The following is an 18772-nucleotide window of genomic DNA, read 5'->3' as shown; positions in this document are numbered from 1 at the left end:
ACAACCCTTCATCGTTTGGACGGATCATAAGAATCTGGCATACATCCAGTCAGCGAAGCAGCTCAACCCCCGTCAAGCCAGGTGGGCACTATTTTTTGGTAGATTCAATTTTTCTCTGTCTTACCGTCCTGGGTCACGCAACGTCAAGCCTGACGCCCTGTCTCGTGTTTTTTCTGCTGTTGATACTGGTAGTAACCCTGAACCCATCTTGCCTCCTACCTGCAGTATTGCGGCCATTACATGTGACATCGAAGGGATTGTTAGACAGGCTCAACATCATCAAGCTGACCCTGGGAGCGGTCCTCCTAACCGGTTGTTTGTCCCTGAGTCTGTTCGCTCCCAGGTACTTCAGTGGGCTCACTCGTCTCCCCTTACCTGTCACCCTGGAGTTACTCGGACCCTTGACTTTGTGCGACGGAAGTTCTGGTGGCCCAGGATGGAGGCGGACACTCGAGCCTTCATTGCTGCTTGTACGGTATGTGCACGTAGTAAGAACTCCACCCAGGCCAGCGCTGGTCATCTAAGACCTCTGCCTATACCCAGCCGGCCCTGGTCCCACATTGCCTTGGATTTTGTCACTGGACTTCCCCCCTCGTCTGGAAAGACTGTCATTCTTACTGTGATTGATCGTTTTTCTAAGTTTGCTCATTTTTTGGCCCTACCTAAACTGCCCACTGCCAGAGAAACGGCTGATATTTTGGTTGAACATGTGTTCCGCTCTCATGGTCTACCCACGGATATTGTCTCTGACAGGGGTCCCCAGTTTGTCTCCCAGGTTTGGAAGGCTTTCTGTAAAGCTTTGGGCATTACATCCAGCCTGTCCTCTGGATATCACCCCCAGACCAACGGGCAAGCCGAGAGAGCGAACCAGGAGATGGAGACCGCTCTCCGCTGTGTCACAGGGTCTAACCCTGGGTCATGGAGCTCCATGCTCCCCTGGGTGGAATATGCTCATAACACCTTGACTAACGCTTCCTCTGGTTTGTCTCCCTTTCTGTGTGCTCTGGGTTATCAACCTCCCCTGTTCCCTTCTCAAGAGAGGGAACTGGCGGTACCCTCGGTGCAGTCCCACATGCGCCGCTGCTTCAAGGTCTGGAGGAAGGCCAGGGTAGCTCTGTCCCGAGCTTCGGCGTACATGCAGAGGCAAGCCAACCGTCACCGGTCCCAGGCTCCCGGTTACTCTCCTGGTCAAGAGGTATGGCTTAAATCACGTGACCTTCCATTGAAAGTGGAGTCTAAGAAGATGGCGCCTCGTTTTATAGGACCGTTCAAGATACTGTCTATTGTTAACCCCTGCGCGGTTAAGCTACAGCTTCCTGCCTCCCTATGGGTTCATTCCACCTTTCATGTTTCTCAGATTAAGCCTGTGTCGGTTAGCCCTCTGTGCCCGCCCTCTCGTCCCCCTCCTCCGCCCAGGATCGTGGGTGGGGGTCCGGTCTACACTGTCCGGCGACTTCTGGATGTTCGCCGCCGGGGTCGTGGTTTCCAGTACCTGGTGGATTGGGAGGGTTATGGTCCTGAGGAACGTTCCTGGGTGCCCAGGAGCTTCATTGTGGATCCTGCTCTGGTCCGTGAGTTTCATAGGTTACATCCTGATAAACCCTGTCGGTCGCCAGGTGGCGTCCGTAGAGGGGGGGGTACTGTTAGGCCTACTGCTGCTAGGTAGCTCTCCCCCTCCCCTCTGTCTGTCCTTGATTGCAGGAGTGAAGTCTGGTGTGCGGGAGTCAGGGTTCCAGCTGCAGCTCATTCACCATAATCACCTCAGCCTTTAAGACCCGGTCAAACTTGCCACTCATCGTCAGATCATAGTCAAGACGACCATGTTAGTCTCGCTGTCGACTCAACCTGTTTGTTTTCGCTCTTTGTGTTTTTGGCCTGTTCTATTTACTTTTCTCCTGTGCCACAGATTATTGGAACCTGACTCCTGCCTCCGCTTCACTCCTGCCACCACCATCCTGCTTTCCACTACCGGACCTCCCTCTTGGACTCATCACGGACACTAGGACATTACGGTACCACCCCTGCCCTGACCTGGATCTGTTACCCTCCCTGTAACCTGGACTTGCTCTTCCCCTACTATTGGAAACCTGGACTATTGAACATTGTAAATAAACCTGTTAAACCTTCTCTGGCTTGGTGTAGTTGTCTGCATTTGGGTTCTATCCAGTTAAATCATGACACTAATAACAACACATATTCAACTGCAAATTTACTGTTAGTTCCCTTCAGTTGGTATAGCCTACATTATCATTCCATTTAATGACATTGTTTCGTTTACCTTCATTTGCTTCCTCTGTACAAGCCTTCACGGCCATGTGGTTGTTGATGAGGATCATTAGTAACAGTTGATCATATTTGTTTTGAAGACATGTAGGCTAATTTAATCGTTATGGAGCGCAGACCAAGCCGTAACAGTTTGAACCCGACGCATGGCGCAATAATTGGCTGTGTCATCACACAGTTCCATGGTTAGTGCAGGCAATACAGGGTATAGCCTACTATTGTACACTATTCTCCCTATTATAATTCTATGTACACTAATCTTCCAACATTACCATGGGTTAAAGAACTGAATTTGTCAATTTTTAGAATTAATCAAACCACCTCTTTCTTTCGTGCGTTAAGGCTCTTCAAACCAGTTTTTTATGATTCATAAATACTTTCCTAACCAAATATGGATATATTTAAATGGCTTTCTTTCATTGATCCCTAATATTCTGAACCCGTTCTCTCGATATATTCTATTGAGTATGTCGACAAAACTCCAACTAAAAGGTACACTGTATTTAAAGGGGTGGCTTAAGATATATTTACCAAAAACTCTATTGAATGAAAACTCCACGAGAAAATAAAGCAAGTGGGAGGATTTTCACTGGTTGAATTACATTTACATTTTACATTTACATTTTAGTCATTTAGCAGACGCTCTTATCCAGAGCGACTTACAGTTAGTGAGTGCATACGAATATATATATTTTTTCATACTGGCCCCCCGTGGGAAACGATCCCACAAACCTGGCGTTGCAAGTGCCATGCTCTACCAACTGAGCTACACAGGGCCCTGCGCGCAACGGAACCACGCCTGTAAAGCCCATTACGCACCTTCATAAGGTAAGTCTGAATACCAACTACTGAGAAGTGCGTAGGAAAGGCATGTATAAAAAAGGCGTACATTTCCTAAATCGGAATCTGGCCCTAGGTGCTTTTGTTTCTTATAATGTAGCCTACCTGTTTCTACCTCTGTATTGTCTCAAAGTATTAGTCACTTCTATTGCCTCTCCCTTTCCATTTTTTATATCTTACATATACAACTAAACGTGCAATTTCAAATAGTACACATTTCCCAAAATACACAAATACTAGTCCCAGAACATCTGTACAGACAACAGGGGATTATTATGACATAGCTACATTTGATATTTAAAGCAAATTGTCACGACTCCCTCCGAAGCTGCCCCTCTCTCCTTGTTCGGGCAGGCTTCGGCGTTCGTCATCACCGGCCTTCTAGCCACTGCCGCTCCTCATTTCATCATTCCATTGGTTTTGTCTTGTTCATTACACACACCTGGTTCATATCCCCTCATCAGTACCTGTATAAGTGTTCCCTCTGCCCCCTTGTCTTTGTGTGTGATTGTTTATTGTGAGGATAGTAAGCTCGGTGGAGCTACTTGTATTTTGTATTGCCGGGTTATTTTCCCTGTGTGCTTTGTTCGTTTCAGTGCGCCTGTTTTGCGCACTGGACTGTTTTGACGCTTTACTGCGTAACTCTGTATTCCGGAATAAATCCTGTTATTCTGTGATTTACCCTCCTGCGCCTGACTCCTTCTACTCACCCATCACACAAATCCAACAAAGAAACTCTTGTTAGACACAGACAGACAAACAAACCAACCAATCAGATATACTGAGCATCACCTATAAATCATCAATCATAGCTCCATATCAGTGGAGGCTGCTGAGGGGAGGACAACTCAAAATAATGGCTGGAATGGAGTGAAAGGAATGGTATCAAACACATGAAAACAAATAAAAACGTGTTTGATACCATTCCAGTAACTCCATTCCGGCCTTTATTATGAGCCGTCCTCCCCTCAGTAGCCTCCACATGATCTATGATTGTGATGTTATAGTATATTTTAGCATAAAGTCACACGTCAGGGAAATAAGAGTGAATTGAATATAATTGAATTGATTGGAATTCGGGTTTCCATGTCACCTGTGAGACTATTAGTGTCAGAAAGCGATCCGGCCCTACATTAGAGCATGGTCTCCTCTCTCTCCTCTCAGCCATGGACGGCCGGCTATCGACCCACCTGTGGCATCACACGGTTTGTTTACCAACAACAAATCAATGCTGCGCTCAGCTGGGGGCTGCTGGGAATGGCCTCTGTTCCCCTCACATACTCCCTCAACACACACACACACTCCCTCAACACACAAACACACAGCCAGTGTGGTCAATGCCACACAAATGGACTGGGCAATACTATGTTGGACTGTTTGTGTGTGTTTGACTTATTGTTGCCCTAGGGCCTAGTACCTGACAATACATGTGTATGCTATACACACATTGACAGTGTTACGGTGTAGATAACAAGGTCTATTAAGATTAGATTGTAGAAATTCTGTGAAGACATAATACGAAATGCTGTAAAGAAATGCTGTGTATATACTGAACAAAAATATTAACGCAACATGTAAAGTGTTGGTCCCATATTTCATCAGCCGAAATAAAAGATCCCAGAAATTCTGTATACACACAAAAAGCTTATTATTCTAAAATGTTGTGCACAAATGTGTTTACATCCCTGTTAGTGAGCATTTCTCCTTTGCCAAGATAATCCATCCACCTGACAGGTGTGGCATATCAAGAAGCTGATTAAACGGCATGATCATTACACAGGTGCACCTTGTACTGGGGACAATAAAAGGCCACTAAAATGTGCAGTTTTGTCACACAATGCCACAGATGTCTCAAGTTTTGAAGGAGCGTGCAATTGGAATGCTGACTGCAGTAATGTCCAACAGAGCTGTTGCCAGATAATTTTATATTCATTTCTCTACCATAAGCCGCCTTCAATGCCGTTTCAGAGAATTTGTCAGTACGTCCAACCGGCCTTACAACGCAGACCATGTGTAACCACACCAGCCCAGGACCTGCACATCCGGCTTCTTCACCTGCGGGATCGTCTGATGAGGGGGCGGGTGCTGAGGAGTATTTCTGTCTGTAATAAAGCCCTTTTGTAGGGAAAAATCACAGGAGGTTGGTGGCACCTTAATTGGGGAGGACGGGCTAAGTCGAATGGTATCAAATACATCAAACACATGGTTTCCATGTGTTTGATGCCATTCAATTTGCTCCGTTCCAGCCATTATTATGAGCCGTCCTCCCTCAGCAGCCTCCACTGGGAAAAACTCATTCTGATTGGCTGGGCCTGGCTCCCCAGTGGGTGGGCATATGCCTTCCCAGGCCCACCCATGTCTGCGCCCCTGCCCAGTCATGTAAAATCCATAGATTAGGGCCTAATTTATTTATTTCAATCGGCTGATTTCCTTCTATGAACTGTAAAACTTTGAAATTGTTGCATGTTGCGTTTTATATTTTTGTTCAGTATAAATTCTGTATGAACTAAGTGTTTCTAACTGTGTGTAAAGTGTTGATATTAGTTTGACAGTCATGGTGTGTGTTTGGCCTGTGCTGTTTGTAACAGTGCTGTGTCCCGGGCCCCCAGGTGACAGACACCAAGGGGACAGTGGGCCACTGTGTGAGGGTTAGCTCAGTGGAGGCAGCGGGAACCCTCCTCAGTGTCACACTGCTCCTCTACGGCACCTACAACCCACAAAGGAGACTGCACGGTACGAGGCATCTGTGTGTGTTTGTATCTGTGTCATTCTGTCTGTCTTTCTGTCTTTCTGTTCGTTCTTCCATCCATCCGTCTGTCTGTCCACTCTCTATATCGCCCATCAGGAAAGTCTCCCTCTCCTCGTACCCACTGTGAGTCCACTACCGTTTCACCACTGCTGCACAGTAACTGTAGTGAAGTCAGTTCTACAGTATGTTTCTCTCTCTCTTATCCGTCTCTCCAACTTCTCTCCCCTCCTCTCCTCTCCTCCCCTCTGTGATAACTGCAGTCATTTCTCTTGGCCGCGGTGGCAGGTGGTGACCAGGGGAAGTCTGATGTGTAATTATGGAGTGACCCCGGCAGACCCCTGGCGCCCCCCTCCTCAGTGTATGTCAGCTCCCCGGTGCCCTCACACACGCACACACACACACACACATACTCACACACACTCACACACGTACAGACACACACATACACACACATGCACACACACACACACACACACACACTCACACACACACACACACACACTCACTCCCGCGCCAGGCCGGGGCAGGCCAGGGGCCGTGTTTAAGAGGTAGGAGATGGTGCTGTGACAGAGACACGCAAGCCGTTTCATAGCCCACCTCCTCTTTCGTTCCCCCTCTCTCTCTTCCTCTCCCTCCTCACTCTCTCTATCCATCTCTTCATCCCTGGATCTAGCTGTAGTCCATCTGCTGTCCGTGTGAAGACACACTTTGAACTGGGAACGCAAACACAGCAAGCTCTCGCAGTTTCACTGCAGAATTAGACATTTATCCACGTTTCTCAAAACGTCAAATTTCGAAGTTGCTCCAAACGTCTAATTTAGAAGGTTAAGGGTTAAGGTTTTCGATAGGGTTAAAACATTAAGTTTAGGCAGTAATTCCGAATGGTTAAGGTAGGGGTTAAGGTTTGGGACAAGGTTAAAACAAAACAATTAAAAATGAGTGTCCACCACTGGGATCAAACACGCCACCTTCCAATCCAGTCACACGCCCATCCGCTACCCTCGTTCACAATACCCAAGAAAAACCAAAGCCTACTTGATGATAATAGCGCTCACTGTTGCCCCTAGTGGGTGATTTTGAAGGCTTTTCCTGATGTCCCCAGGACGTGAATAGACCTCCAATTTCGAAGTCGCTCTTGAGCAATCTGCCTGCGCAAACCCGTGCAGATTGAACAGACACTTTTATGAACACACACACACACAAACACACACGTACAAAAACACATACACACACACACAAACACACAAAGGCACAGATACTCACAAAACAACACACACACACACACACACACATCTCTATCCAATCTCCGATGAACAAGTGTGTTAGAAGGGTGTTAAACAGATACTGTGAGATAGAGATAAAGTGTCAGATAACATGGAGACACCAAAAGAACATGAAGTGGTCAATTCCATCACAAAGGATCTCATAGCAATTTGTGGGGTTTCCAAGTGTGACTGCAACCCTGTGCCTGTCTGTCCAACACCTAAGCCAAAACCTGATGAGGTTGCTGGTGTTAAGACGCTACAGTAAGCCATCATTACAGCCATAATTATGTATAGTTAACTATTAGTCAGTGCCACTCAATATAGCCGTACTGTGTGTGTGTGTGTGTGTGTGTGTGTGTGTGTGTGTGTGTGCGTGCGTGCATGTTTTTTCCCTCTGTACAGTATGCTGCTGCATTAAGGCAACAGGTATGTTGCTGCATACTTCCATGTGTAGGATGAAAGCTAGATATTGTCTTTGTGAGTGTGCTGTCTGGGTGATTCTGCGTGTGTTTCTCTCTCTCTCGCTGCTTGTTGGTGGCTGTGTGTGTGTTGTAAGTGAAAGTAAATTGCTGTGATTATGTGGCAGTAATTGAACAGGGACGGTGTGTTTAATTGAGATGTTTGTTCCTGATGTTCCTCTAGAGTAGCAGCTCTGCGCTGGTGACAAGTGTGCTGTGTGTGTGTGTGTGTGTGTGTGTGTGTGTAGGAAATGCTTTACTGTGTGTTGTTCTTTACCTGTTTGTATAATAGGCTACTCTATGTGTTTATTTGTATCTGTAAGGCTTTAGGCCATTATGTTTTTCTTGGTTGGGTGTGTGAGTGTTTGTGTACGTGTGTGCGTGCGAGTGTTTGTATAGGCACTGGCTCTCTATCTGATATGCCTCCTGGGCTCTCTCACCCAAATCAAATGGTAGGAAACATCAATTTCACCACTCTCTTCTTATCTACTCCTTCCCTGTCTCTCAAGCCTCGTCTATCCTTCTCCCCCTCCTCCTCTTCCAGTCTGCCTTCCTCTTCTCCTCCCCTTCTGTCTCCGTCTCTTCTCCTCCTCCCCCTCTCCTCTCCCTGCTCGCTCTGTCTCTGTGGAGGTGTGATTACCCTCCTCCCCTGAACAGTGGTGATCTGAGCATCTGTGTGTGTGTCTGTGTGTGTGCACTGCGTCAGGTGTGTCTGTCTGTCTGCCTGCGTGCATGCTTGTGTGTGCGCGTTTGTGTGAATGTGTGTATGTGTGTGTGTGAGAGCAATGGTGATCTGAGCATCCTGGCGCTGGGCATTGTGCAGAGCGATTCATGGGCCACGTCTCCAAATGAATGCCTCCATTCACAATTACACCCCTCCATTAGACGCAGCCTCCACTGTGTCGGAACGCCTTGTTGTCTTCTTTTTCCCCATAAAAAAAGCAATTAAATCTGGACAAAACAAGCCAGGATGGAACGGTGTACCTGAGAAGAGCAAGGGCCAAATCTTTAACTGAGTTCACACAATCTCTACCGTCTGTCGCATTCAAATGCATACAGACAGTCAGTCTCATACCGTGTACCCTTCAGTCATATACATGTATGCATAATATACATTATTTTACATATGTACAGTATGTTTGTGTGTCTATTTTATAGGCATGCACACAAACATACTCTCTCTCTCTCACTCGCTCACGCACAAAGCACGCATGCATGCACTCACGCACACAAATATAAACACACATACAATATTATAATGATGTTCTGTGTCTCCCCCCTCTCTTTTCCCTCTCTTAGAAGAGCCCCTGCATAGTTTTTGGTCCATGGGTGCGTACCACCCTGTCCCTCAGGCGGGGCTGTATGTTCGGGACAGTCACCCACCTCAGGACCTGATCCAGTGGGCCTTTGAGCTAGAGAGAGACAGGAAGGTGGGCACTGATGACATCCCCGTCCCGCGCCAACGCAAGGTATACTGCACCACGGGCACACACACACACACAAGTTTGCACACTGTTCTAGAAGTGTGTTAACTACACACACACATACACATCACACACAGTGATTTACTATTACAATAAATCACTGGCGCCGCCTAATTTCCTATGGATTTCAATTTCCCCCTGGACAAATCTACATTGATCAACTTCAGGTGTAAGGAAGTGCCAGACGTTGACAGAGTGAAGAATGGCTTTCAGACAAGCGTGTGTGCGTGTGTGTGTGTGTGTGTGTGCGGAGTAGTGTTACCTCACTGGGAATGTTGTTTTGTATGTTGGTGGTTCATGATTACCATCATTTACAAAATATACATTATAGTATGAGGCCACTGATTGCACTGTTTATTATTCAATGAAAATTAAAAGGCAACTGAATGCATTCAACCCAACGCCTCTGAATCAGAGAGGTGCAGGGGGCTGCTTTAATTGACGTCATCAGCGCCCAGGGAGCAGTTGTTGGGGGTTAACTGCCTTGCTCAAGGGCAGAATGGTAGATTTTTTTCCACCTTGCCCGCTCGGGGATTCAAACCAGAGACTTTTCAGTTACTTGCCCAACGCTTTACCGGGTGTCTTTCATGCCTCTCTATAGGTAACCAGTCACAGAGGGAGACAACCTAAGGTTTCCGTTAGTGAAGTACAGTGCATTCGGACAGTATTCAGACCCCTTGACTTTTTCCACATTTTGTTACGTTACAGCCTTATTCTAAAAAGGATAAAATGAATGTTTTTCATCTTCAATCTACACACAATACCCCATAATGACAAAGCGAAATTAGGTTTTTAGAAATTTTAGCAGATAAAATAAACACAGAAATACCTTATTTACATAAGTATTAAGACCCTTTGCTATGAGACTCGAAATTGAGCTCCGGTGCATCCTGTTTCCTTGATCATCCTTGAGATGTTTCTACAACTTGATTGGAGTCTACCTGTGTTAAATTCAATTGATTGGACATGATTTGGAAAGGCACACACCTGTCTATATACAGTAAGGTCCCACAGTTGACAGTGCATGTCAGAGCAAAACTCAAGATCGAAGGAATTGTCCGTAGAACTCAGAGACAGGATTGTGTCGAGGCACAGGTCTGGGGAAGGGTACCAATACATTTCTGCAGAATTGAAGGTCTCCAAGAACACAGTGGTTTGGAACCACCAAGACTCTTCCTAGAGCTGGCCAATCGGGGGAGAAGGGCCTTGGTCAGGGAGGTGACCAAGAACTCTATATTCACTCTGACAGAGCTCCAGAGTTCCTCTGTTGAGATGGGAGAACCTTCCAGAAGGATACCATCTCTGCAGCACTCCACCAATCAGGCCTTTATGGTAGAGTGGCCAGACAGAAGCCACTCCTAAGTAAAAGGCACATGAAAGCCAGCTTGGAGTTTGCCAAAAGGCACCTAAAGGACTCTCAGACCATGAGAAACAAGATTCTCTGGTCTGATGAAACCACGATTGAACTCTTTGGCCTGAATGCAAAGCATCACGTCTTGAGGAAACCAGGCACTGCTCATCACCTGGCCAATACCATCCCTACGGTGAAGCATGGTGTTGGCAGCATCATGCTGTGGGGATGTTTTTCAACGGCAGGGACTGGGAACACACAGCCAAGACAACGCAGGTGTGGCTTCTGAATGTCCTTGAGTGGCCCAGCCAGAGCCCGGACTTGAACCAGATCGAACATCTCTAGAAAGACCTTAAAATAGCTGTGCAGCGATGCTCCCCATCCAACCTGACAGAGTTTGAGAGGATCTGCAGAGAAGGATGGGAGAAACTCCCCAAATACAGGTGTGCCAAGTTTATAGCGTCATGCCCAAGAAGAATCAAGGCCGTAATCGCTGCCAAAATGTGCTTCAACAAATAACTGAGTAAAGGGTCTGAATACTTATATAAATGTGATATTTCCATTTTTCTAAAAACCTGTTTTTGCTTTGTCATTATGGGGTATTGGGTGTAGATTGAAAAAAATTTGATTGACAATTTAATCAATTTTAGAATAAGGCTGTAACGTAACAAAATTTGGAAAAAGTGAAGGGGTCTGAAGACTTTCCCAATACACTGTATGTTTCAGTCTAAGCTGATATACAGTACCAGTCAAAGGTTTGGACACACCTACTCATTCAAGGGTTTTTCTTTATTTTTACTATTTTAATGACTGTCGTTTCTCTTTGCTTATTTGAGCTGTTCTTGCCATAATATTGACTTGGTCTTTTACCAAATAGGGCTATCTTCTGTATACCCTCCTACATTGTCACAACACAACTGATTGGCTCAAACACATTAAGAAGGAAAGAAATTCCACAAATTAACTTTTAAGAAGGCACACCTGTTATTTGAAATGCATTCCAGATGACTACCTCATGAAGCTGGTTGAGAGAATGCCAAGAGTGTGCAAAGCAGTCATCAAGCCAAAGGGTGACTATTTGAAGAATCTCAAATATAAAATATATATTGATTTGTTTAACACTTTTTTTGGTTACTACATGATTCCATATGTGTTATTTCATAGTTTTGATGTCTTCACTATTATTCTACAATGTAAAAAATGAATGAGTGAGTAGGTGTGTCCAAACTTTTGACTGGTAGTGTATGTTTTATGTATGTCATAGATAGTCAGTCAGTGTAGATGGCCCGTGTTGTCTATCTGTGTTCTTGATGAGTTGTGTCAGTGTTAGGCTATGTTGTGGGCCTGTTCACTTGGGAAGACAATGTCTTTCCCGGGGCTGTTCCCCCCAGAGGCAGAACTGAATGGATCGCAGAGGCGTGGAGGGGAAATAAATTGGAGAAAAGGATAAATCGATGCTTGACGGAGAGGCAAACAGACCTTCTAACCCCCGGCCCAGACGCTAGCGCAGAGGTTTTCTCCTTGGGCTGTATTGGATTGGTATGCGGAGCTGAGGAGAGGGGGCTCAGAAAAAGACTTGGCCTACAAATGATGTCCTTTGTTTGATCCATTAGGGAGGGGACCTCTTCTGTCCCAGGGTGACAGTGGGGGAAGGACGGTTCTAAGAAACAAACATCTCTGTCAGCTTCCTCTAAGGGCTCTTCTTCTTTGGACAGAGAGAGAGAGAGAGAGAGAGAGAGAGAGAGAGAGAGAGAGAGAGAGAGAGAGAGAGAGAGAGAGAGAGAGAGAGATAGAGAGAGAGAGAGAGAGAGAGAGAGAGAGAGAGAGAGAGAGAGAGAGAGAGAGAGAGAGAGAGAGAGAGAGAGAGAGAGAGAGAGATAGAGAGAGAGAGAGAGAGAGAGAGACAGAGAGACAGAGAGAGAGAGAGAGACAGAGAGAGAGACAGAGAGAGAGAGAGAGAGAGAGAGAGAGAGAGAGAGAGAGAGAGAGAGAGAGAGAGAGAGATAGAGAGAGAGAGAGAGAGAGAGAGAGAGAGAGAGAGAGAGAGAGAGAGAGAGAGAGAGAGAGAGACAGAGAGAGAGAGAGAGACAGAGAGAGAGACAGAGACAGAGAGAGAGAGAGAGAGAGAGAGAGAGAGAGAGAGAGAGAGAGAGAGAGAGAGAGAGATACCAAGCTAACACTGCTGTAGGTTTCATCCACTGGGGAAATTAGTGTGAAGAGGGTATATAGCATTAGCGAATGTGGTGATATGTTGCTGGTGTGTGTGTGTGTGGGGGGGGGGGATTTGAAGGGAGAGTGAAAGAGAGTTTGTAGAGAGAGAGGTTGTTTTGGCATTACTGGCATCTTGAAACTATTCTTGGAAACCCAGTCAAAAGAAAATCTGCTTCCAAGTCTTTTTTTTTCTTACCCAACTTTTCAGTCAAAGTGATACCTGAATTTAAGTGAGCATTAACTTTTGGTTGGCCCAAACTTAGCTCCAACATGTAAACACGTAGGCAAAAATTCAGTAAACATAAAACTATGTGTTTGCTCAATTTGTCTCATATTTTCATTCAACTAGATGTTTTTTTTTGTCATTTTACCAAATAAATGCCTGTGGAAATAAACTGAACAAAAATATAAACGCAACATGCAACAATTTCAAAGATTTTACTGACTTACAGTTCATATAAGGAAATCAGTCAATTGAAATTGTCACAACGATTTGCCTCCCCTCCTTGTTTGGGCAGGCTTCGGCATTCGTCGTCACCGGCTTACTAACCACTGCCACCCCAATTATCATCATCACATTTGTCTTGTCTTGTCAATCACACACACCTGGTTCTAATCCCCTCATTAGTCCGTGTATAAGTGTTCCCTCTGCCCCCTTGTCCTTGTGAGTGATTGTTTAATTGTGAGAGTAGTGGAGCTCGGTGGAGCTACTCGTACCATTTTGTTGCCAGGGTAGATATTTCCCCTGTGCCTATGTATTGTATGGAGATACCATTACAGTGTATTGCCAGGGTAGATAGTTTCCCCTGTGCCTGTTTCGTTTGTCGCTATTCCAGCGTATTTTGTGTAATGAAGGAATAAACTCTGTATTCGGTGATTACCCTCCTGCGCCTGCCTCCTTCCATCACATTCATCACAGAAATGAATTAATTAGGCCCTAATCTATGGATTTCACATGACTGGGAATACAGATATGCATCTGTTGGTCACAGATACCTTTAAAAAAAAAAAAGTAGGGGCGTGGATCAGAAAACCAGTCGGTATCTGGTGTGACCACCATTTACCTAATGTAGTGCAACACATATCCTTCGCATAAAGTTGATCAGGCTGTTGATTGTGGCCTGTGGAATGTTGTCACACTCCTCTTCAATGGCTGTGCAAAGTTGCTGGATATTTTTATTTTACCTTTATTTAACTAGGCATGTCAGTTAAGAACAAATTCTTACTTACAATGACGGCCTACACCGGCCAAACCCGGACGACACTGGGCCAATTGTGCACCGCTCTATGGGACTCCCAATCACGGCCAGTTGTGATACAGCCTGGAATTGAACCAGGGGGTCTGTAGTGACGCCTCAAGCACTGAGATGCAGTGCCTTAGACCGCTGCGCCACTCGGGAGCCTAATATTGGTGGGAACTGGAACACGCTGTCATACACGTCGATCCAGAACATTCCAAACATTCTCAATGGGGGACATGTCTGGTGAGTATGCAGTCCATGGAAGAACTGGGACATTTTCAGCTTCCAGGAATTGTGTACAGATCCTTGTGACATGGGGCCGTGCATTATCATGCTGAAACATGACGTGATGGCAGCGGATGAATGGCACGACAATGGGCCTCAGGATCTCGTCACGGTATCTCTGTGCAATCAAATTGCCATCGATAAAATGCAATTGTGTTCGTTGTCCGTAGCTTATGCCAGCCCATACCATAACCCCACCGCCACCATGGGGCACTCTGTTCACAACGTTAACATCAGCAAACTACTCACCGACACGACTCCATACACGCTCGCTGTCTGCCATCTGCCCAGACAGTTGAAACTGGGATTAATCTGTGAAGACCAGCGTGCCAGTGGCCATTGAAGGTGAGCATTTCCCCACTGAAATCGGTTACGACGCCGAACTGCAGTCAGGTCAAGACCCTGGTGAGGACGACAAGTTTGTGCAGAAATTCGTTGGTTGTGCAAACCCACAGTTTCATCAGCTATCCGGGTGGCTGGTCTCAGACTATCCTGCAGGTGAAGAAGCCGGATGTGGAAGTCCTGGGCTGGAGTGGTTGCACGTGGTCTGCGGTTGTGAGGCCGGCTGGACGTACTGCCAAATTCTCTAAAACGATGTTGGAGGCGGCTTATGGTAGAGAAATGAACATTCAATTATCTGGCAACAGCGCTGGTGGACATTCCTGTAGTCAGCATGCCAATTTCACGCTCCCTCAAAACTTGAGTCATCTGTGGCATTGTGTTTGTGTGACAAAACTGCACATTTTAGAATGGCCTTTTATTGTCCCCAGCACAAGGTGCACCTGTGTAATGATCATGCTGTTTAATCAGCTTCTTGATATGCCACACCTGTCAGGTGGATGGATTATCTTGGCAAAGGAGAAATGCTCCCTAACAGGGATGTAAACAAATTTGTGCACAACATTTTAGAGAAATAAGCTTTTTGTGCATATGGAACATTTTAGTTCAGCTCATGAAACATGGGACCAACACTTTACATGTTGCGTTTATATTTTTGTTCAGTATAGTTAGTTACACACACAGTGCTTTTAACATACAATGTTTTCAACTTACATACACAATTACATTGTGCATGTTCATTTATACAGTAATTAGTGGGGGAACTCACAACCTCTTGGTCACAGCATTCCAATCAACCTGCTCCACCATGTCTGTGTCGATAACTGATTTAACCTGTGTTGCTACACTTTGCACTTCAAAGTAAATCTCAGCTCTGATAAAAGTACACTCAAGAAAAACAATTGTATTTATCATAGTGATTAAGGAGTAACATTAAAACAGAGTAATATGCCCCACCAATATTAGACAACTATACAGAAATACCTAAAATTGCTTAAATAAGTAAATCAAATCAATGATGATTGACACAGACATGGTGGCGTAGCAGGAAGATCAGAATGCCATGAACCAAGAGGTTGTGAGTTCAAATCCCTTGTGAAGACATGTTGAATAATAATTACTGTATAAATGAACATGCACAATGTAATCATGTACAGTATGTCAATGTGTTTAAAATATGTACATTGAGGGAAAAAAGTATTTGATCCCCTGCTGATTTTGTACGTTTGCCCACTGACAAAGAAATTATCAGTCTATAATTTTAATGGTAGGTTTATTTGAACAGTGAGAGACAGAATAACAACAAAAAAATACAGAGAAACGCATGTCAAAAATGTTATAAATTGATTTGCATTTTAATAATAATAAATAATATGCCATTTAGCAGACGCTTTTATCCAAAGCGACTTACAGTCATGTGTGCATACATTTTTACGTATGGGTGGTCCCGGGGATCGAACCCACTACCCTGGCGTTACAAGCGCCATGCTCTACCAATTGAGCTACAGAGTGAGGGAAATAAGTATTTGACCCCTCTGCAAAACATGACTTAGCACTTGGTGGCAAAACCCTTGTTGGCAATCACAGAGGTCAGACGTTTCTTGTAGTTGGCCACCAGGTTTGCACACATCTCAGGAGGGATTTTGTCCCACTCCTCTTTGCAGATCTTCTCCAAGTCATTAAGGTTTCGAGCCTGACGTTTGGCAACTCAAACCTTCAGCTCCCTCCATTAAGGTCTGGGATTAAGGTCTGGCCCTTAACGTGCTTCTTCTTGAGCCACTCCTTTGTTGCCTTGGCCGTGTGTTTTGGGTCATTGTCATGCTGGAATACCCATCCACGACCCATTTTCAATGCCCTGGCTGAGGGAAGGAGGTACTCACCCAAGATTTGACGGTACATGGCCCCGTCCATCGTCCCTTTGATGCGGTGAAGTTGTCCTGTCCCCTTAGCAGAAAAACACCCCCAAAGCATAATGTTTCCACCTCCATGTTTGACAGTGGGGATGGTGTTCTTGGGGTCATAGGCAGCATTCCTCCTCCTCCAAACACGGCGAGTTGAGTTGATGCCAAAGAGCTCAATTTTGGTCTCATCTGACCACAACACTTTCACCCAGTTCTCCTCTGAATCATTCAGATGTTCATTGGCAAACTTCAGACGGGCATGTATATGTGCTTTCTTGAGCAGGGGGACCTTGCGGGCACTGCAGGATTTCAGTCCTTCACGGCGTAGTGTGTTACCAATTGTTTTCTTGGTGACTATGGTCCCAGCTGCCTTGAGATCATTGACAAGATCATCCCGTGTAGTTCTGGGCTGATTCCTCACCGTTCTCATGATCATTGCAACTCCACGAGGTGAGATCTTGCATGGAGCCCCAGGCCGAGGGAGATTGACAGTCCTTTTGTGTTTCTTCCATTTGCGAATAATCGCACCAACTGTTGTCACCTTCTCACCAAGCTGCTTGGCGATGGTCTTTGTAGCCCATTCCAGCCTTGTGTAGGTCTACAATCTTGTCCCTGACATCTTTGGAGAGCTCTTTGGTCTTGGCCATGGTGGAGAGTTTGGAATCTGATTGATTGATTGCTTCTGTGGACAGGTGTCTTTTATACAGGTAACAAGCTGAGATCAGGAGCACTCCCTTTAAGAGTGTGCTCCTAATCTCAGCTCGTTACCTGTATAAAAGACACCTGGGAGCCAGAAATCTATCTGATTGAGAGGGGGTCAAATACTTATTCCCCTCATTAAAATGCAAATCAATTTATAACATTTTTGAAATGTGTTTTTCTGGATTTTTTTGTTGTTATTCTGTCTCTCACTGTTCAAATAAACCTACCATTAAAATTATAGACTGATCATTTCTTTGTCAGTGGGCAAACGTACAAAATCAGCAGGGGATCAAATACTTTTTTCCCTCACTGTATGTTGAAAACATATGTTTAAAGCACTGTGTGTAACTAGCTCCACAGTGGGGTTTTTAGGTAAGATGCCAAAAATAACAATTTCTAGTTGAATTAACATATGTGGCTGAATGTGAACTAGTGGAATCAGCAGATTCAGCCCCTCCCCACTACAGACCCACTATGAACTTTCCGGTTCAAATCCTCCACCTCACCAACATATTTGTTTTACCCAAATATCACATTCATCAACCATTGCCGACAGATTTTCATTTTTAAATCACGAGATTATCTTCAAGCTAATATTTCAGGTGGGAGTGATGCTCTTGACTTTAAAGTTCAAACATTCCTACGATTTTATGTTCAGTTTTATTTCCCCCCTGTGCTCACTCAAAGTCTATTTAGACTATTTTGGACTCACAGATTTTCTACTGTGTTCCAAAAACAAGGTATGATGGCATTTACTGTAGGTCTCTAGGTTTTCTTTTTATAGTTGTGCAGTTGTTCATATCCCCTGCTGGGGTTTTATTTTCACTAATTCTGTTAGAAGGAACTGTAATGCTTCTGTGCACTTGTAGTTTATGGGAGCGTGTGAAGAACCATTATCTCTGTTATAATGAATTAATAAAGATCCATTCTATTCTATTCTAATCACTTTTATTATATTCGATTCGATTCTATTCTACTGAAACATACCAGTAAGATCGCCCTGAATTCTGAATTTCTTTCATTTATTTACCACCATGTCTCATGTTTGAGATGTTTCTATTTTTTCTCTTTTAGAATTCCAAACTGGTTTACCATCCGGTGCAGTCCTTCAATTCTCTGGATCTGGATGATACTGACGGAGCAGACCTCCACTCCCACCAGAAGCTCATGTGGAACACTCTCAGGGATAAAGTGGAGACCAACTGGTTTCTCTATAAGTCCATTACAGTGAATCAGTCTCCACAGGTGACTGACTACTGACTACCAGAGATAATACAGTATTTATTGTGTGTGTGCTGTCTTCAGTCTATTTGTAGTTGTCTGCGTGTGCTGGGTTAACTATCTACAATATACAGTATTCAAAATACTAATTGTGTGTGTTATTTCTGCCATCATGTTTGAGTTTGCTGTTTGCTTGTCTCTTCCAGTTACGATGGGCAGACATTGCCCTGCGGAACTTCCTGGGGGCGGGACCAGTGGTGGGGGTGGAGCCTCCTGGGTTGATGCGTAAACTCCGTGGCAGTGTGGGCGGAGTCACCAGGTCCTCACCACCTCAGAAAAGGACACAGCTATTGCATGATGTCGCTGTGGATGTCCGACAGATGCAACACTTTAAGGATCTCCTCCGAACCAGCAGAGCACCGGCACCTAGGGCAGACGATGG

This window comes from Coregonus lavaretus, assembly GCF_964263955.1.
Source record: "Coregonus lavaretus genome assembly, chromosome: 3".
NCBI lineage: Eukaryota > Metazoa > Chordata > Actinopteri > Salmoniformes > Salmonidae > Coregonus > Coregonus lavaretus.
Note: the sequence above shows the minus strand (reverse complement) of the source record.